Source organism: Peromyscus eremicus, chromosome 10, assembly GCF_949786415.1.
Source record: "Peromyscus eremicus chromosome 10, PerEre_H2_v1, whole genome shotgun sequence".
Taxonomy (NCBI): Eukaryota; Metazoa; Chordata; class Mammalia; order Rodentia; family Cricetidae; genus Peromyscus; species Peromyscus eremicus.
Window position 1 is genome coordinate 41,148,409 of NC_081426.1, and position 22,960 is coordinate 41,171,368.

The following is a 22,960-nucleotide window of genomic DNA, read 5'->3' on the forward strand; positions in this document are numbered from 1 at the left end:
CTGCAATTCAGGTGCAATTGTGTTTCTACTGCCTCTGTTAGGCTTCCAGTAAATGGTATAACTTCAGAGATGCAAAGCTAACCTCAAAGTCATTCTCCTTTAAGGAAGAAAATTTCAGGTGAAAGAGGAGGTAGAGGTATTTGTTTTTAATGTTAACAAAGGATAAAAGGCGAAGAGAAACAGGAACAGCTGGGGTTTGGGGGGCACAGATTCACGTAAGAGTATAAAGATGAGAATGTAGTAAGGAATCATGCTGGTTTAGCAAAATGACAAGAGGAGTCTTTTCTCACATCTGTGACTTCACTAGCCCTGGGAAGCTATCTGGGCTCATCTTTAGACCCACAGAAAAGCTGCAGCCCTTCATCAGGGAAACACAGCGAATGGAGACCATCATAGAGAGCCACAACTGGACACAATGGAGATATCAACAGATCGTGGAGAGTCCAGCCCCAATTGATATGTTCACATTACAGGCCATGCATTATGGCTTGGGTAACATGGCATGAAAAGGGATAAAAAGATTATGAGAGCAAAATTCCAGGAAATTTTCTGTGAAATCATCTCTTCTAGAAATGGTTACAAAAACGTGACTGGAACAATGGTAATATTAAAACAGAAAATTTCACTGGATTTCAATCCTAAACAAAGGTTTACAACAAGGGTTACAGGTAAGTAGTGACTTCCGGGTGAAGGAGAATTAGCCTTTCTCATGGATGAACCAATTATTGGCTATTCAATGCTGAGCAGTCAGCCCTGAAACCACATGTAGAAAAAACAAAAACAAAACAGATTCAGTAGGTTGTATTTATATATTTGTGCATAAACACATTGCATACTGTCAGAGACCAAACATGGACCATGGAAAAGTACTAGCTAAACCAGAGAACAAGCCCCTACCCTAAACCAAAGATAAGGAACAGGTCAGGCAGGTCAGGTAGCATAGCAACAGAACAATGGGCCCTGACCAGTGACCTTACCACCTAGCAGCCTCATGACTTGCATGACTTGCACGTAGCCCTTCACCTGTACCCCTTCCCTCCTTCCTGCCCCCTCCCATGCTATATAAGCCTTGCTGAGGAGAATAAAATTTGCAGCTTGATCAGAACACACTGTCTTGCTGTCGTCCTTTCGTGTCTCCCCCGTCCCTCTCATTCTCTCCCACAGGTGGGTCGCCCCCCGTTGACACCCCGCTGGCCGGGGCAGCATACATACATAAAAACCCACAAACCCACAAAATGTGTGTATGTGTGTGTGTGTGTGTGTGTGTGTGTGTGTGTGTGTGTGTGTAGCAATAATAATAAAAGGAAAAAAGGCCGTCAACTTGAGAATGGAGGAAGTACATGGGTGGGTTGGAGGGACAGTACCCTGCTGGAGGGAGGGAAGGGAAGAGAGAATGTAATATAATTCTATTTCATTGAAAAATTTTACAATTATAAAAAAGTATAATGATTAAAAATAAAACTATCTCTGAGTTGAGAACCTTTGCATTTGTGGGTACAGAGATATCTCATGTTCCAATCCTTGCTAGAATAGAGTTATCTTTGACACAGCACATAAAGAAATATAAAGATTCTTCTAATATGGATAGATTATCTCAACATTTAATAACATTGCCAGAATCTCTGCATTTATTTTTCTGTACCTGTAAGTCACTTCATAATGGTTGCTACTGCTTTAGGTTTTATGCCTTTACTCAACAAGAGTCAAGGATAACTAGAGCAGTCTCTTCTTATATCACCTTTTAGGCACAAACTCTTCAAGGGAATCCTCATTCTTTCTCTTGTTTATTTACCATTTGGGGTTTGACCTTTCTGTAGCTGCAACAGAGGCAGAGAACAGGAAGGACCTTTGCCAAAATAGGAAAATAGAGCGGAAATGGATATTTTAAGACCAATTCTGCAAATGTTTTTCTCTTCCCCTGACACTACTGAGGCTATAGAGATGTATATTTGCTTGTTTGGTTGTTTGATTTGGTGGAGTGTTAGTTGTTGTTGTTATTATTTGTTTGTTCATTTTTTGTTTTTATTCCGTGAACTTTTAATTAGTTTGTTGCGTTTATTGGCACAGGCCTGTAAAATGAGCATTTGCCTTAGATTCTTCATGATCTAGCCACACTTAATCACAATTGTCTTCCAGTGCTCTGATTTCTAAAATTATTAATGGAAATTAATAACCCAATGATTATTCAACTATTCATATTAATGGATAGTTAATAGAAAGTAACTTAGGCTAAGTGAAACTGGATGAAGACTGAGGGACTAAGAGATACATGATGCTTTCTGGAGTAAGCAGGAACTTTTGTGTTTATTTGTATATGTATTTGTAGTGTTAAAGATAAAACCTAGAGCCTCACCCATGGTAAGAAAGCCCTTGACTACTGAGTCACAATTGTTGCCTGTATCAGGAGTGTTAGCTAATAAAGCTTGAAATATACAATAACATCTGAACAGAAAACCAAGGTATTTGGTCCCACTGTGTTTTCTAATATGCTTACTGTTTCATGGCATGTGAGTATGGTTCTTTAATACTACATTTTTAAATTAAAATTGGATAGAGTAAACCATATCTTTCTAGAATAGAATTTAAAAGATTTGTTCATTTATTTTTATTGTATGTGTATGAGTATTTTGTCTCTTTGTGTGTCTGTGTACCATGCGTATGCTTGTCTTATGTGGGAAGAAGTGGTGGTTGGATTCCCTGGATGTGAAATAACAGACTGTTGTGATCCATTATATGGGTTCTGAGAATGAACCTGGATACTCTGTATTTCAAGTGTTCTTAGCAGAGAATCTTTCACCCCTCAAATAGCATTTTTCTTAGGCTTTCATATTCATTAATGACATTAAATGGTTATAGGTATATTTTGCAATGTTAAAGTAGAATCTATTGTAATTGTAAACTATTTCCATTGTATTATTGGAATGATGAATTAAACATAGAACTTTATAGTATAAATTTCAGACTGACGCATTTTTCTTCTATGAGCTGTTTGATATCATGAACCATGCAGTATTTTCTTTTTCTTGCCTGTTCATAGCATCAATATGAGTTAGTTACAGGTAAAAATCATTGCCTATTACACTTTCTGGAAGATCTGTCAGACTCATTTGTGTCTGGATAAGTAGTGTAGTAAGAAACAAATACAAAAGTTAACTCGTATTGTATAAATAAAAGGTAATGTATATTTCAAGATAATAGGGAGGAATGATCCAGTAATTTTGAAATACATTACTTCCATTTTCTGTTTGAATTTTCTAAGTTCCCCTCTTGTTCATTATCAAATTTTATAATGTTCATCTTCATTCTGATATGGACATTATCATCTGTGTGTCACTCTTGATGAAGCTATGCTTCTAATATAAATCTAATTTAAAAAGTGTGAAATAACTAATGGGAAGGTCAAGATAAATTTGTTATCAATGAGATCAGTAACACCTAAAGGTGCACATCTGTGTCTAAGGCATTTCTATGGCCTGAAGCTAGCACAGCACATTAAATTCCTATCACCTATCTAAACAGAAACAGTCTGTGATTTGTTCCTCAGATCCACAACGCATTAAGACTGGCGTTAGCTAAGACTGGTGTTAAGATAAGTTCGGCATTCAAGAGTAAGATAACATTTCTGCTCTCAACAGTCTTTCAAGTTGGGCCAAAGAATGAGTTAGAGATAAATGAAAGCATGACCATATATCAAAGCTGCCTACAAGGAGATACATCAGTGAGATACACAGAACAAATACGAAGATTCAAGTAGAACTTTTGTCTTGTTCTTAGAAGTACTCAGAAAGACAAACAGCTTTAATTCATCTACTATATCTTCCCAAACATTTACAATATGATATAATAATTCTAAGAGTAACAAAATTAAGTAAAATTGTTTTAATGTGAAAAAGAAAGAATAGTAGAGGCTGCTATATTTTCTCCATTCATCTATCATTAGTTATTCTTTTTTGTTTGTTTGTTTGTTTTTGAGACAGGGTTTCTCTGTGTAGCTTTGTGCCTTTCCTGGATCTTGCTCTGTAGACCAGGCTGGCCTCGAACTCACAAAGATCCACCTGCCTCTGCCTCCCAAGTGCTGGATTTAGGATGTGCACCACCACTGCCCAGCTCATTAGTTATTCTTACATCTATGATGTCCTTATTCATCGGTTTGTCTGTCCAGTCTTTTTTTTTCTGTCTCTTGACCGATGGATGATGTTATGACAAAGGAAACCTTGCAATTAAAACAATACACTCATTGGCATACAGAAAACATGCATGACTAGTGTGTCAAAAACAGGCTGAATCTTATTTCCAGACCTGTAACACATCACTTACTCCCATCCCAAAGTAGAAGAGCTTGGCTTGTGAAGTGTGCTGGAACCTCTGCTTCAAGGAACTGTGAGTTCCTTGCTCTTATTGGGACACAATGTGTGTGTATGTGTGTATATGTGTATGTATGCATGGATATGGATATGCTTATATTATATATTAAATAAATAAATGCAAACTTAACTTTAGAAGACAGAGTCCAATTTTTAAGCAAAATTATATCACAAATTATTCTTCATCTAAAATTTTATTGTCAGCCTGTGTTTTTGCAGGTCATCTTCATACAAATTTAATTCATATTTTTTTTAAATTTTTTTATTTTTATTTTGCAATACAATTCAGTTCTACATATCAGCCACGGATTCCCTTGTTCTCCCTCCTCCGGCCCCCCTCACCTTCCCCCCAGCCCACGCCCCATTCCCACCTCATCCATGGCAAAGCCTCCTCCGCGGACCGAGATCAACCTGGTAGACTCAGTCCAGGCAGGTCCAGTCCCCTCCTCCTAGGCCGAGCCAAGTGACCCTGCATAGGCCCCAGGTTTCAAACAACCAACTCATGCAATGAGCACAGGACCCGGTCCCACTGCCTGGATGCCTCCCAAAAAGATCAAGCCAATCAACTGTCTCACCCATTCAGAGGGCCTGATCCAGTTGGTGACCCCTCAGCCATTGGTTCATAGTTCATGTGTTTCCATTTGTTTGGCTATTTGTCCCTGTGCTTTATCCAACCTTGGTCTCAAAAATTCTCGCTCATATAAACCCTCCTCATTCTCGCTAATTGAACTCCCATAGCTCCATCGGGGGCCTAGCCATGGATCTTTGCATCCAGATCCCTCAGTAGTTGGATGGGGTTTCTAGCATGACAATTAGGGTGTTTGGCCATCCCATCACCAGAGTAGGTCAGTTCGGGCTGTCTCTCGACCTTTGCCAGCAGTCTGTTGTTGGGGTATCTTTGTGGATTTCTGTGGGCTTCTCTAGCACTTTGCTTCTTTCTATTCTCATGTAGTCTTGACTGGACTGCTACTCACATCACCAGGGAGGCTACCTGGAAAACAGGACCCCAAGAAAGACACGGGGATCGCCCAATGATGGAGAAATGGAAGAGATCTACATGAACAGCCTGTACATGAGTGGGAGTAATGAAGGGCGAGGGCCAAGGGAAAGAGAGCTTGGGGGAACAGGAGATCCGAGCTGGATCAACAACAGAGAGGTAGAACAAGGAATAATTCATATTTCTTATCATCATCCTTCCTGTGCATGTACTATGGATGCTGAGAATTATTTGGCAAGTGATTGACCTCAGATAATGTTAATGTTCTCTTCTTTGCTGTGTATGTTGTGTAGTTTTAAATGTCACCTTATCCCAGCCTAGAATTACCTGGGAAGAAAACTTTAACTCAAGAATTATTTAGATTAGGCTAACCTTTAAATATGTCTAAAAAGAAATATTGTGATAGTTAATTGATGTAAGAAGATAGAACTCATTGTGGACAGCACCATTTCTTGAACAAAAAGTCCTAAACTATGTAAAATGGGGGGCGGGGGAAGCTAGATGAAAGTGGAAATGGCATCTAGGATCATTTCTCTCTGCTCTTTACTGGGGATGTGGTCTACCATCTGCATCAAACTCTTGGCACTGACACTTCCTTACATGATGGACTATAACCTGGAATTAATTATAAGATGAAATAACACATTTTCTCTTGAGTGTTTTTATCCAAGAAATAGAAAGGAAACCAGAACAGTCTGACAGATAATCTTTCGTAACCTGACCTTTCTTTAGTCTGTCTTGTTTACCGTTTCTCAGTACTGAATTATCTAGTCTAGCCTTCAGGTGGCTCCTGAATTCTGTCCATGCTCACCATGCTCTTGTCTACACTGTATGTTTTTCCCGAATGCCCCTGCTCTTGTCAGCACACAATCAACTTTTCATCCTTTTAGATCCGTGTGTGTCCTTGTAATTGTTTTCTAACTTCTTGTTTTATTCCCACCTTATAGACCCTAATTGCCTATCGCATAACAACTTATGGCCTGTTTATCTTCCTTCATCCTAAACTCACATGTATACCTTTTAAATATCACAGATGATTTCTTAAAATGGAGAGAGACTTACTGAATAGTGACTGAAGTCACCCATGTGATCATTGTAGAATTCACCAGATGCATTCTAAATACAATGTTGACATGAGAAAAGTAATGTTTATAAAAAAGGTTTTGAGTTACGAACACAGATAAATAAATCTAGATAAAGTCAGGCAAACTGATTATAAAGCTACACTCATTGTTTAGTGATGGACTGACATGAGCCTAGATTTAAGCTAGAAAGCCTGGAAAGGATATGGAAGAAACAGTTCTAAGATGAAAACTCCATAAATGCAAGAAGAGTAAAGAGAGAAATCAGAGATATTCCTAACATTTCTGGAATGGATGAAAACAATAATGGAATGTTCCTTAGCTGTATTACAATTATTTTTTAATGTATCTCCCTGGAGGGGAATGTTACAGACAAAAATATTTCCGCAGATAACAGTCATGGACAGTAATCATGTCAGAATAAGAGATCAGAAGCTGAGCTCCAAGTCAATATCAATCATGGTATATTAGAAGAAGGTTACTTACTAAAACCAAGAGCTTTCCACCATTAGGGAACTCCAGCTTGGAAGTGATCATTGTGGGGACAGAGGTGGGAAAGGAAGGTTATACTCCTAGGTGGAGTATAACCAGTCACTGCTTTATAGCAGGGTACCACTGAAGTCTTCGACAGTATGTGTAGGACCACAGACATGTCTAGTCTTACTTGCAACTGCAATGTCCACAGAAGAAGCAGGGCCAGGCACAAAGGTCTAATTATTACTCCCTTTTAAATACCATAACACTTGAAAAAAAATCTCAACATTAACTTCACTTTGTTTTAGTGCCAATTTTTTTTTCTGTTTTAAAGAACAACTTATGTTTTCATTATTACAGCCTGTAGTCTGTTTCTACGCCATCATTCCAGATCACTCCAGTTAACAAGGAGCTGACCCAACCAGCCTTGCCCTTTCTACCAAACCAGTTTAACCACAAAATAATTTCCTTTATGGCCAATGGCTTTCTTTACTGGGAACTAAATTAGGGGAAGCAAGAACCTGTTGTCTCCTGTGGGCTGCTCTTGTCTATTAAGTATGAAGATGTCAGCTTTGCTAACAATCTCCTATGGGTCCCTCTCCTACTGCTTCTCAACTTTGTTTTCCTCCCTCTTGGACTTATTAACTGAACCCTATCAGCTGGGTGTTTTCTATATCTAGCCTGTACCAGAATTGGCAGACAACTGAGATAGAATAATCACTAAGTAATTGGAGTAAGTAACAGAAAAACTGAGTAAGTACTTGCTGGAGACAACCATACTCTTGTTCCTTCAATCATTCATGTACTTTCTAATGTATGCACTGTTACAGAGAATATTTCTTGAACATTACTTAGATCTCAACCACTGAACTCACAATGTTAGGTAAATTTGAAAGAAAAGAGAAGAGAGAGGAGGGACTTGAAACAGAAAAGAACTGAATAAGAAGGAGGAGCAAAAGAAAAGAAAGTTACAGTGTAACTAAATATAGACTATTTCAAGAAATCTGAATCATTGTATCCTAAGACTAAAAGACAATAAAATCATAGACAAAACAATATATACAAATATCCATGCCAGCCAAATCAACTGATAATCAATCAAAGAGCATAAAAATAAAAAGAAATGTTAATCTCAGTATATCTTATAAAGATTTAAAATGGTTAGACACACTTGGAAATGGAAGTTTACCTCTACAGGTTTTTAACATGTAATGCTCATTGTTTTCCCACTCCATCCCTGTTCCAGCTTGACCTTCCCATTTCTTTATGTTGTCATCCCCCATCCACTACCCTCCACTGCCCACCCCTCACCCCCAGTTCACTCGTGGAGATCTCATCTATTTCCCCTTCTCAGGGCGATCCATCCATCCCTCTTTGTGTCTTCCTTGTTATCTAGCTTCTCTGGAGTTGTGGGTTGTTATCTGGTTACCCTTTCCTTTACTTCTAGTATCCACTTATGAGTGGGTACATACCATGTATGTCCTTCTGAGTCTGGGTTACCTCACTCAGGATGGATCTTTTTATCTTGTGTATGAGATAAGATGATCTGTTTATAGACGTGTAACTCTGATTCCATAATTTTGATGCCAAATATGAGAGACTTGAGACCACCTTACATAAAAATGGCTCCAAAATATACAATGTCATATTTAGTTTTTCACAATTATTTGTTACAGACACCAATTTTCTTTACTATGTCTACTTGGAAATAATAATCACACACTACAATATTTTAGAAGCTATGTCTAAAGTTCCAAAGTTCTAGCAATCATTTGGCATAGGAAGAGTATGGGACATGATAACATTCTTTTTGCTTATCCCACAGATACATGTTACCATGGTCATGTTGTGCTTTATATGATTTTACCCTAACGATTTTTACTTAAAACAAAATCAGGAAATCACAAAGCAAGGGCACCTACGACTACTGTAGATACTGGGGATACAATGATAGTTGAACAATGTTTTTTACTATCCAGAAAGAGCCAGATACACAAGTGAACAGCATATAATTGGTAAATAACACATTTTACCTTAGAAATGAGATAGAGTTAGCAGCTGTGAGAGGCTGCTCATGTAATATGATAACTAAGCTGAGGTTTGAGCAACTGTTAACTACCAACTAGGAGCACTAAGTACTTGAGTGTGCAATAGGTAGGAAAGAGTCAATGAGACTATGAATGGAGTGCTCTCACTGTATATCTTTTGTGCTGTCCATTATTCTCTAACCAGCCCTCCAGATTCTCACCGTCATAAACCTATGCTACACCTGAGCTCAACTTCCAAAGTAAGACAAACAATCACAGAGCAGAAAAGTGTCTCTTCCCCAAATACGCATTTTGAAAACGCCTCTATTGCTGAAGCTCCTGCCTTCTGTTTTATCCAGTCTTCTTCATTTTCCTAAGACTCCAATATCTATGTGACCGCCCTGACCTTCTCAGGTGGCTGATCGTTTTTTGGGTCTCCTCTGGAAGCCTTGTCTGCTACTATTTTATTTTCCTTCTTTTGTCCCAATTTCAGCCATGCCTACTTTTTATCTTCCGCATCCTGCTTTACTCAGTGTGCTGTACATCCCCATCCTCTGTACTCCATAAATGAGATGTGATACTGTTCAAATTCTGATTTTTTTCAGCAACATGAGCACAATACATTTTTCCCATGAGGCATGCTGTTGAATGAGTTCACTCGTATTCATTCCCCTTCAAGCCAATCTGTACCAGGCTACATCTAGTTACTTCATCCTGCAAATGAGCCAAATACATAATTGAGTAGGTGTAACCACTGAGTTGCTAGAACTCCAGGGTTTGTCATTTCTTTGTGTTAGGAACAAGAGAAATATTCTGTTAAAATGTAGCACACAGAATTAACCCACAAAAACTAAACTCACTTCTTTCTCTTTGAAACAGAATCAGACACATCAATATATCTACATTGATTTATTGACAAAGATATGATTTCTTCCTGTGCCTCTACCCTTAAGTCATTCACTTAGTAATTGCTTCAAAATATAAACCCACCCTTGTTAAACTGAAGAGTTGTCACAGTTGTTAAATGGGAACCTTCTCCCCTCCCTATTCTGGTAGACATGTCCTCCTTTTCTGAGCCTGACTCTAGGGTGCTGGTGAACTGATCCCATTCTGACTTTTGGTCATGGGTTCAAGAGTGACTGTATAATCTAAATCTTGTCATATAAGACTCTAAGATGTTTGTTTGATTTTTTATAAACACTTGCTGGTTCTGAAGTGGGAGTCGGGCTTCAGTCCTTTGTTGGCATCCACTTAACTTGAGAATGAATAAAGCCAACAAAGGAAAAATGAAAAAGGTCAAGGGAGAGCGAGTCCATGTCTTTTTGAGGTTGCATGTTTTGAAAGTGAGGCTTCCCTGGATATTCTAGAAATGTAAATTACTTACTCTATTTCTCTTTTGGATTTTGATTTAGAGATTTTGAAAATAAAGTCTAAGTTTGGCTTGAGGTGCTAAAGAGAAGCCGCTCAATCCTGCCTTCCAGAGTCTTCCACCGTTCTGCATCTTTTACCACAGCTTTAGTCTTCAGCCCCTATGTCCCTGGACTGGCACATGAATGGAATGGAAATGCGATTCTTTCTGAGAACACTCTGTAAACCATGTTTCATTGGGTGTCTTTGTGTGTACATATCTTACCAAGTAAATAGTGGCAACTTGTACAAAAAGAGAACACATTAATCTGTCCACAGACACAGCAACGTGTAGCTGGAGTTTAGTGATGTGGGATGTTCTGTATGTTAAATGTGTTGCTCTGATTGGTTAATAAATAAAACACTGATTAGCCAGTAGCCAGGCAAGAAGTATAGGCAGGACAAAGAGAGAAGGAAATTCCAAAAAAATGAAAGGCTGAGGCAGGGAGACACTGCCAATCACTGCCATAAAAAAAGAGATGTAAGGTACCAGTAAGCCATGAGCCACATGGCAACTTATAGATTAATAGAAATGGATTAATTTAAGATAAATAACTAGATAACAAAAAGTCTGCCATGGCCATACAGTTTATAAACAATATAAGTCTCTGTGTGTTTACTCAGTTGGGTCTAAGCAGCTGCGGGACTGGTGGGTGAGAGAGATTTGTCCTGACCGTTGACCAGGTAAGACTGAAAAAAAAAACCTTCAGCTACAGCAACATGGGTACGTGGCTTTTGTAAAATAGTCTCTTCAGGTATTTGTTCTCAGAATGCATGACTGACTTTGTACTTCAGATGTAAGGAGATTCTCTTAAGTCAGTCTTTTGTTACCATTATTGTTAATCTTACTCCCAGAAACTCAGGACTGTGACTTTCCTTCCCAAGGCTTTTAGGATGAAGTTAAATTCATCAAAGTAAAACCACATTTTGAAAAACACCCTCCAAGTAATTATCAAAATGAAGAACTATTAGAAATCAATATCATTTTTTTTTTTTGCCAAGTAGGAACATAAAATTACACATCAATCTGCATCAATGTCAGGAGACTCAGGATTGTTGAGTCTCAACAATTGATATGATACTTCTTATTTATTAGAACATTTATGGGCCATTCCCTGATGTCATTTAAAATATGCAGAGTAGCACTACAAGATAGTTCATATGACTTCTATAATTATATCTTTTAGATCAATAAAATGGAGTCTTAAAAATGTATTAAATACATGATGCTTTTGCTACAAAACAAACTATTCATATGTCCAGTTTATGATAAGTTTTATTAAATTGAGGTAATTTACTTAAATTTTTCTTGTTATTATATATTTATTACTTTAACCCATTTTAAAATTTAAATGTATTTTTATCATATTCTTCAGTTTTCTCCAATAGTGACATCAGCTGTATCAACAGTTCTAGGACAGGCCTCATGTTTAGGAGTAGCTGATCAACATATAATGGACTCCATAGATGTTTTGTTGTTTTTTTTTTTTTCTGTTGTTGTTTTATGTTTGTTCACTTTTATTTCTTTCATTTGGTTACAGTTTTTTTTTCTTTGTCTGTTTTCATCTTTGGTGTGGTTTTATTATTGTTTTAGTTTTTGAGAAATAACTTAAAGCTGGATGGGTAGAGAAGGGAAGAGAATCTGGAAGGACATGGGGAATAGGTTTTTAAATCAGGGATCCTCACCATTTCTCTGTGTGGTCACTGGAAATCTAGCATGGAAGCACAAATGTTGTGGAGTTAATCATCAATTCCAGTAAGAAAGAGAAAACCTCAATGACAGGCATATTTAAAGTTTCTGTGTTCAATTTTCTAGTGTCTTGTTGGACAGGCTAGATCTCCTGTTCAGGCCCAGATGAAAGGAAATAAAATGTAGCCACATCACGATAGATGGCATGGGTTACTAAGGTCTGCCTGTGTTGATAAGTGAGAACGCTGTGGCTATTTTTGAAAAGAAAAAGGAAAAAACACTCACAGGATAGAGACATAACTCAAGCAAAGATACAGACATTAGACCAAAATAGTGTTTGATTTAAACACATGATATTTTATTTGTTGTTGTTTTTTTTTTTTGTTTTGTTTTTTTGGTTTTTTCGAGACAGGGTTTCTCTGTGTAGCTTTGTGCCTTTCCTGGGACTCACTTGGTAGTCCAGGCTGGCCTCGAACTCACAGAGATCCACCTGGCTCTGCCTCCCGAGTGCTGGGATTAAAGGCGTGCGCCACCACCACCCGGCTGATATATATCCCAAACTGATCAATTCCCAAAGTGAAAGAAAGAATAAAGTAAAAATCCATCCCATAGAACGAATATCTTTCCTTGGTGTCCATTCCTATTAGGCCTGCTTTCACTATACCATACTTAAGCTTCTCTCTAACCAAGTGAGACTGTGTCTAGAATCCTTAACTAATACTTTTCTGTCTTGTCCCAAATAAATCTGCCACCGAAAGTCCCCAACAAGTCAAAAACTGCATGCGTGTAGCTCCTGTCCTATAAATCCCTACCCACTGTCCTATTTAGGTTTAACACTCAACTTGACACAGCCTAGAGTCACCTTAGAAGAGAGTCTCATAGAGTGAATGCACAGATCATATTGGTTTATGGGTCCTATCAGAGGAGGAATGACTTGATTGTCATATGATATAGGAGGGACCAAACTCCTATGGCCAGCACTATTCCATGAGCAGGAGATCGTAGGCTATGTAAGCTTAATTGAGTATAATTCCTCCATGGTTTTTTTGCTTGTGTTTCTGCCCTGACTTTCTTCAATGGTGGGCTACATCCAGTAGGCTGAAATAAACCATTTGCTTACCTAAGTTGCTTTTCGTCAGAGTATTTTATCATAACAACAGAAATGTAAGTGGAACATTTCTGAAATTAGTTATATTTCAGTGTAAGTAACTCCTTCAGGGTCCTGGCCTTCTCCTGCTGAGATGGACATGTGGGAGTCCCTTCTGTGGTAATTCCAGTGTTGTTTCTTACCCTTTGCAGAGTCATGAATTTGCTGTATGCAGTTCACAGAGAAATTTGTCTTCAAGGGGCTTGATGAGAGATCAGAAAGCATTAGACATCATTATCTGACAGGGGTCCAACCTGAGTCCTGTCACAGTGGTAAGATATAGAGAAAATGCCTATGTGTAGGCAAAAAAGTTCTGGTGGGTTCCTTTGTCAGCAGTCAAAGGGCAATGGAAAGCTGTGCAGTTTTTCTCTCAAACTGTGAGAAAGCCAAGCATTTAATACCTCCATTCCAAATGCAAACCAATCAAACATTGGCAGGTTTGGATTGTTTTATTTTGAGGTTTTAGCTTATCTCCATGGGATAAAAGCCTTTCCAAATGGGCTTTAACTAAAAATGTCATCCACCCCAGCTGTTCCCTGGTTAGCAGAAAGAGCGGTGACAGAAGGCTCCTTCTCATAGTCCTCTTCCATAATATCATTATCCAAATTTGCATGGCAAAGATGTGGCTGCTATTTATATGTTGATTATTACTGTTCTGCAGTTTATTTTTTTCCCAGCAGAGTTGAAAATTATATTTAGAAAAGCTGACATCATCTTTAAATATACATTATAGCTCTCATTTGGTAGAGATGAGCTGTTGAAATACACGCCACCTACTCAACTTCTCAGGGAAAAAATGGCATAGACGCTTCACACATGGTTATATATAAATGTGTACATTGGCATGGAAGTGGACTGGAAGCTATAAGATTATGAAGCAGTCTTGTGCACTCTGTTTTATGCCTTCTCAGCTTGATTTTTATTTCAAAAAGATGGACAATGTGACTTAGTCTTAGAGAAGATTTTCTGAATTCTAACTCTGGGCATCATAGCTACATATTTTTGGAATAATATTAATCCATTGTAAAAATCTGCACTCATCAATCTGAAAGGTGAGGGTGAGTGTTCATGAATGATATTAGGATTAAACTTTGTGGTACATCAAACAGATAATAAAATGTATGATTCATCTTTTAAGTTTATGTTCCAAACTGTGTAACATGTGCATCTTATAGACTATGTTGGTTGATTTTTTGACAAATTGACTGAGCCACTTGGTGTGAAAGTATTTGCTAAAATTCTAAGTGTTTCTGCGAATATCTTAGGGTAAGATTAATAGGCTCAATGAAACTGGTTGCTCTCCTTAATGTGATTGATTTTCATGCAGTCATTTACGTAGAGTGAAAAAGCAGATTCCGTCCCAAACAAGAGACTTCTTTTTTCCTCAGCTGCCATAGAAACTCGAAAACTGGATGTCTTTTTCTCTGTCATTGGATTTGAACAGATGCATTGAATCTTTCAGGATCTTGTGCATGTCAGCTTTCAGCTGGTGTCTGCACTATCCATTCTCTTGTGCCTCAGGCTTGCTTTCTACAATTATGCAAACCAGTTCCTCATATTCTCTTATATACCCTCTCTCTTCCCCCCCCCTCGTGTGTGTGTGTGTGTGTGTGTGTGTGTGTGTGTGTGTGTGTGTGACTATATGTTTGTGCAAAATATGTATGTAGTCACACATTCTATTGCTTGTGTTTCTGGGCAAGACTAATGCTTATATCACCTACTTTTTTGTGTTTACTTCTCATTAGTACTTTCTCAAGGCCCATTTTCCCATTTTTATTTATCAAAACTAAACAGATGAGGAAATTGAGGCCTTTAAGCAATGTGCTTTCAATCTTTAGGGTTATTATTGCTTGCACAGTACAAGCAAAATGAGATGTGTGATGTAATGTTGTACCACATACCATGTAGAAGTTATATGTTAGACAGAGACAGCTGTAGCAAGGAGATTTTGAAAGCCTTCTGTTTGCAATTGTAGTGAAATACCACAAGTTTACTCACCTCAGGCAGTTTTGAGCTAGATCTCACAGCATTGTAGTAGTGTACAATACAACCAATAAAATTGCAAGCTTAGTTCTGTGCTATGGAGTTAGAGGCAGAAAAAAATTTCTTAATTTCCCTAACACAGCCACCTTCACCCCTTATCTGTCTTGAATCAGAACTCTGAGTCCTGATCCAGTCAGGTTAGATTTACACTTTTAGTTTTGGGGCACATAAGAGTAAGACTAGCCCCAGAAGAATACCCAGGATCAAAATATCTAAAGTGTCATTGAAAAAGACTACATATTAAGGGGCAGTTTTTTATTAACATGCAGGTAACAGGGTTCTTGATTTCACAGTGGGGTTGTAATGCTTAGAGTGGCTGAAAGTTGGCATTGTTTACTATTGCTGGCGTGCAATAATGTTTCAGTTGATATGAGGCTGATTGTCTAGGTGAAAATACCTTCTTGGTAAGATTAGAGTACCAATGCAAAGCCTTTAAGTGATACTTTAGATGTTGTATTTTGCCAAATTATGTATTTTGACAATTATGAAACTTTCTTTGAGAACTTTTCAGTCTGTAAATGGAAAGAAAAATCCAGGTGCAGTTGCTAGGAGTAGTGAAATGATATTCTATGCTTTATAAGCTGCTTGGCCAAAGTTCAACTTTCATAAGTACTCATGCCTGTCCCTAGCTTTTAAGGGGCCAGTTTTATGTATGAGACCATTCTTTCTTTTATCCTGTTAAGCAGGTCCTGGTTTGAGCCAAGATCCATTTTCATATGAAGCTTAAAGGTAAATCATTTTATATAGTATTTGCATAGGCATAATTGTTTCCACCCACACCACCAGCCCTTGGACACTGTCATACTGGTAGATTCAAAATCCCATTCTTAACACATCACGACCCTGATCTAGAAAAGGGTTTCAATTTCAGGGTTTCACACTGTGATTCAGTTTTCTAGATGATGAATCCACTTTTCTTTCTAGTTGTAATAAACCAATATTGTTCCCATAAAAAAAAGAAAGAAAACTTTCCTTCTTCTATGCCTCTTTGACTACCAGAGAACATCACTTCAAGGTGAAGTTTGAGAAAGTTCATAAAAAATCAATTCTATATTGACCATTGGAGTTCAAAAGCAGTTGAGAATCACCATGATGAAGATTAAACCAACAAGTTACTTGAAATGTAGTTCTGAAAACCAGCATGAGTTGTGGTTGGTCTAAAATCAGCTCTTTAAAGTTTCTATCCCACTTACTCCATTCCCCTCAAACCCAAATGGTGACAGCCCTTTGCCATGACAGGTCTTTTCTTGGTTAGTTATCCTCCCAGGGAGAAGAGATAATAGTTTGTTCTCAAAGCAAGAGGCAGACAGCAGAGTGGGCAGTGGGCTGGGGTGGGTTTACCTAATATGTCCCTCACACATACCTGTATGAGAAACCATGCAGTAAAAAGATGATTGTGTTTCATGTGAGAGCTCTGTTCTTCAACCACTACAGAAGGAATTATCACAAATATGTTGCTCAAAATGTAACCTATTTACTAGTTCTACCTTCTCTAAGTTTATACTTCCAGATTCAATGTAACTGGGGAAAGCACTCATGGCAAGAGTCTGATATCAAGCAGATGGGCAGAATTAATGTTTTTTTTTTTTGGACCCTGTAATGAAATATTCTCTTCCAACTTATTCTGATGGATGGAAACGCCATATTCTTACATCATGGTGGCTGATTATTTGCTGTGGATATCGCTCTGTATGCTATGAATGTGCTGCTCTGATTGGTTAATAAATAAAGTGCTGATTGGCCAGTAGCAAGGCAGGAAGTATAGGTGGGACAAGAAGAGAGGAGTATTCTGGGAACAGGAAGGCTGAGTCAGGAGAGATGCTGCCAGTTGCCACGATGAGAAGCAAGATGTAAAGATACCGGTAAGCCACGAGACACATGGCAAGGTTAGATTTACAGAAATGGGTTAATTTAAAATTTAAGATCTAGCTAGCAAGAAGCCTGAGCCATTAGGCTATATCGTATATAAATAATATAAGCCTTTGTGTGTTTACTTGGGTCCCAGTGGTTGCGGGACTGGCGGGTAAGACAGATTTGTCCTGACCATGGGCCAGGCAGGAACAGGAAAACTTCAGCTACAGATACCTTCACTGTCGTGCTGTTTATAACAGAGGGTCTACTGTCACTGCTTAAAGGTTACCCTGGTCCATAGCCAAATAGTTCTTTCATGTTTAAAATCAATGGTGATTGGATTCATTGAATGTATCCTTCACTTCAATTTTATGATTCATTTGTCTTTGAACTGTAGACCTAGGTACCTGTTTCCAGTTAAGACATCTATAATACAACCCACACAATCAAGACTTGGGGAACATCATAGAAGAGGGAGTGGGTAGAAAGATTGTAAGAGCCAGAGGCCAGGATGTCTGTTGCTAAAAGATAGGCTCTTTTAAAAAAAATAAAGAAGAAGAAAAAGTACAAGAAGTGGAAAAGAAGAGTGCATCTGGGAAGAGTTAGGAGTGCATATGATCTAAATACATTGTATTAAATTCTCAAAGAATTAATAAAAACATTAGATTATTAAAATCAATTCTGAAGTGAAAGTTTTTTATTTTATTGTATTTTATTTTGTCATAGCATTTAATGAATGAATGAATGAATGAATGAATGAATGAATGAATACCTAGCCACTGGGTTTAAGGTTAACAACTAAACTGTCACTTATACCTGCTGGGAGAGCAAACATCAGTTTTCTCCATTATAGTGACACTGTATATATTGATTACTAGAGGACTGGCCTCATGTTCAGGAGTAGTTGACCAACATATAATGGACTTTATGGGTTATTTTTCTGTGCTTTTATTTGGTTATAGTTAGGTGTTTCTTGGGGGGCGGGGCATGGCATGATTTTATTTTGTTTTCTTGGTTTGGGGAAATCTTGTAATTTTTGTTTGTTTTTTGGGTTTTGTTTGTTTGTTTGTTTGTTTGAGAAAGTACCTAAATTTGGGTGGTAGGGAGGGGATAAGGATCTGGAAAAATTGGGGAAAGGGGAAGAATATGATAAAAATATATTTACACATATTTTTAAGTATAAAAAATAAAATATAATAAAAAGGTAGGTAGAGACAAACAAAATTGAAAAAGCAAGTTTGCATAGTTTGTCTTTCATGATTTTTAATTGGGATTTAATAAACAAAATAAATACATAGATTTTAACTTTAAAAATAAAATTAAGAAACTTAAAAATGCTTATTCCATAAACAGTTTTAGATTTATGTGTTTATTAAGGAACTTCCATATGCTCTAAAGCCATTTTTCCAGCCACTGGTAATCTAATTTTGACACATTATTAATTACTAAGCTCTCTGTATTTGATGATATTTTCTTTCTATTTCTCATAATTTCATAAAACATGACATGCTTTATTTTGTAAGCATGTCTTGTATGGCTTCTTGTGGTCACTAGTTTCTCAGATGTTGAGGAGTGGAATGTTTTGAAGATTAATCCTGTACTTTGTATAATGAATCCAATTGGATTCAATCAATGTTTGTATTATGATGAGATTGGGGTGGTATGTTTATGATAAGATTGGGGTAGTATGTTTATGATGAGATTGGAGTAGTATGTTTATGATGGGAATAGGGTAGTATGTTTATGATGAGATTGGTGTAGTATGTTTATGATGAGATTGGGGTAGCATGTTTGTGATGAGATTGGGGTAGTATGTTTGTGATGAGACTGGGGTAATATGTTTATGGGTCTTAACTGGGGAGACAGTTCAGTGAATAAAGTGCTTGTTGTCCAACTGCAAAGACCTACATTTGGTTCCCTGGAACCTGCATAAATGTCAGGAATGCCTATCCCATGTCTGCATCATGACTGAATAACAGCATGTGATCTTTGCCTCAGGATATAGCTTGCCACAGTACTTCCCCATACCTGATTTGGATGAATCTTAGCAAAAAAATTTAATTTAGAATTATTGTAGAAATGAGATAATGTGGATTTGTGACATGGATAATATATTTTACATGCAAGAAGCATGTGGATGCATGAGATCTGGACAATGGAAGACTGCAGTTTGAATTGTCTTCTAAAATTCATATGTTGAAGTCTCAGCCATCAGTACATTGGAATGTAAATGTTTTGAATGGTCTTTCAAAGTTAAAATGCTACTGTTAGTGTGTGTTCCTATTCAAATATGACCAATATCTTTTTAAAAATAGAACAGGTTGCTGGGAAAGTACATGTATGGATAAAAGTACATTTGGGAAGAGAGCAAAAAAATATTTTGTTGAATTTATCTGGACTGTGGTGTAGGATTAACTATAACTCCAGTATGTTGGTTTTAGAGAGGGAAGCTCCTCTTCTCAGATCTGTCTGCTGCACAACAATTTGGATGTAGAACTGCCATTCATGCCTGTGGATACTAGCCTCAGGATAGAATTGAAATATTTACCCACTTTAATAAATATTTGCCAGTGAATCTGAGTCTTGAGTTTTCTGTTTGGGGAAGTTATTAAATATGGATTCAACTTCTTTAGAAAACATAGATCTATAGAGATGACTTACTCATCTTTGTATGCACTTTGATCGGTTTCATCTTTCGAAGAAATCACCCACTTGACCCAAACCATAAAATTTATAGGTATAGATTTTTTTTATACTTGTTTACAATGTTACTTTAGTGTCTGTGGTATCAGAAAAGATAACCCTTCTTTTGTTTCTGATATGAGATATTTTGTCATGTCTTTTTTATGGTTAGCTGGGCTTATCTTTTACCAATTTTATCCATGTTAAGCAGACTCCATATTTCAATTTTATTCATTTTTTTCTGTTATTTTTTTTTTTAGTTTCATTGACTTCTCTAGCTTTCTTAGTTATTTCCCTATTCACTTTATACTTAAATTTTAATTGTCATTTCTATTTTTGTTTTCTCAGATGCTTTTAATATTTTATACTACCTTTGTATTTGTTTTTGACAAACACCTACATAAAGATATTATATTTTGATCACATTCAACACACGTTATCCTCTCTTATCATTTTCCCATTCTTTTTTACTCTATTCTTCCCAGCTACTCCCTCTTTTACATTTTTTTGATATCTGTATATACAAGATCTCTGCAGGTAGACACAGCTGCTATGTACTCCTGAGTAGGATGGCCTATGTCATAGATAGCCCAAAGATAGCACTTCATAGTGTTCCTTCCTACCCTTTTGTTCCCACAGTCCTTATTCTTGTTCCTGTGTGATGGCCTCTGAGTCTTGAGTTGGGTTATACAGCTATCTCATTTACAAATTCACAATCAGCCATCACTTCTTTTTATCACTTCCGTCTGCTATGAATCTCTACATTAGTCATTACCCTATGGCAGAAAAGGGGGAAATTCTTTTCCTCAGGCTAAGAACAGCACAAGCTCATGGCTATCAACATAAATGTTTAGGAGGCAGTTTGTCTCCACATCACTTAGCAAAACACAGTAGTGCTTTTCCCTAAGGCCTGTGACTCTCCCAACCATAGGATTTTTATCAGGGTTACAGTAGCATCCATGCTTTCCCTCCCATGGAGCATATCACAAATAGAATTGGAAATGGCTGGTTAAGTCCCAACCATTCCTGTCACTGTTGCACCAGTGGAGCATCTAGCCATAAGGTTGGAATTGAAGTGAGCAGCTTCCATAGCTTATAAAGACTGTGGATGACTATTTTGCTTCCAGCAGCACCTTCTGGCACTGTGGGTATTACCAAGAGGAAGGAAAATGCAGCTCATTTCCAGCTTGATTTTTCTGTGTACAGAATCCAAAATGTACATTATTTTCATAAACATGGTCTTCCCATTTAGATCTGGTGAGCAATTAAAAGAAATAGCAATTTTTTTTATTATTTTGGGGGCCTCTGAACCAACAATTTATGGAGAGGTATCATACACCTTGCCCTGCGATTCTTCTTTAAAATCCTGTGGCTGCTGGCAGCAGTAACATCTACATACGCAAGATACAAATTCTATTCTTTATATTATGCGTACTCTTGTTATCCTAATCAATATGTGGATTTAGGATATTCATTTAGTTTATTTTTCTTATGCATTAACTACATCTATGAATTTATCCCTAGCCATTTATTGTTATTGTATTGCAGATAGGGTTTTTTTGTTATACCTTAAATTCTAATCAAATTTAAAATATCTTAATTTCAAGGAATTCTTTGACACAAAATGTTAAAAATATTTTTAAATTATTAAGTACTCAGATATATTTTAAATGTCTTTCTCTTATCATTTTTTTATTTAATGAATTGAGTTCCTAGAACACATTTTGAATTATACATGGACCTTTAAATATATTCTGATGGATTTTTGGTGTGAGTGTAGTTTATTGAGGTGAATGTCCCATGTACTGTTAAGAACAAGAACATATAATCTGCTGTTGTTAAGTGGAATGTTCTATAACTGTCAATTAAATGAAGCATATGGGTAGTAGTATTGATTTCAACAACCCACATGGATTTTTCTGCCCAGTTGAACTATAAGTTGCTCCTGGGAGTGTTGAGGTCTTCATCTATCCTTGTGGCTTTTTAATTTTTTTAAGTTATATTCAATTTTTTTCCAACTATTTTGATGTTCTATGGGTAACAGAAACCTAAATTTCTCTAATGTTACTTTTGACTTTGTGTTTGGTCTCCCTTAAAGTCTTCTACTTCCCTAAGTAAACACCTCAAGCTGGAGTTCTTTCAGCTTTGTTATTGGGTGGATGGTTAGTTCAGATGGTAGGGTATCTCACACTCTAGGTAGAATTAAGTTCCCAATGTAATCATCTCCACCCCACCCCCACCCTGGCCCATGCTGCCCTCACCAACTGCATCCTGTATATTGTACTTTCTTTGCAACAAAATTGCACATTGCTACAGTATTAACATTTTTACTTAGCTGGTTACAAACTGCCACTAATTTAGTAACTTAAAACTGTACATATTTATTACCTCATAACTATAGTGACTGAAGTAACAGCCACTTTTTATCTTCTGAGGGGCTTGAGAGTCTGTGCTGTTTTCATATAGGTGTATGTGTGTGTTTATACTCAACCCCCACAACACACACACACACACACACACACACACACACACACACACACACACACACACATATATATATATATTATGACTGCTGCAAGTGGAAATATTATGGTAGAACTCAAAGGAAACAAATTTTATAACAGTATAGAATGAAATTAATTCCAAACTGTTGAATTCCCACATTAATTTCTCTAAATTCCATACAAAATTCCAGTGAAACCGCTGTATGGTTTTGTTAGAGTTCTATAACCACTACTTAATAATGTATCTTTACATTTACTAGGCTTTGGGAAGCTAAGCAAACTCACCAGGTAATGGGGACAATCATAATACTTATTACATGTAAAACAACTATGAGAGTCAATGGAAAAACAAATAAAAAGCATCTCTTCTGGGAATGGGAATATAACTTGCAATCAGTGCAACTCACTTTTGTAGTATGAGTATACACACACACACACACACACACACACACACATGAAATTATATATCAGTATGCATACTGTGGTATATATCATGTTAAGTAATATTAATTGTATGTTTTTCATTTGGAAGCGGCATAAAATATGTGACTTTTACTTTATTTATATTTTTAAATGTTTAAAATAAAATTTATTTATATTTTTAATAGGGATGATTTGCAATGCCATGTTACAGGTGTTAACATTCAGAGAACAACTTTCAAGAGCCAGTTTTCTCTTTTGCCATGGGAGTT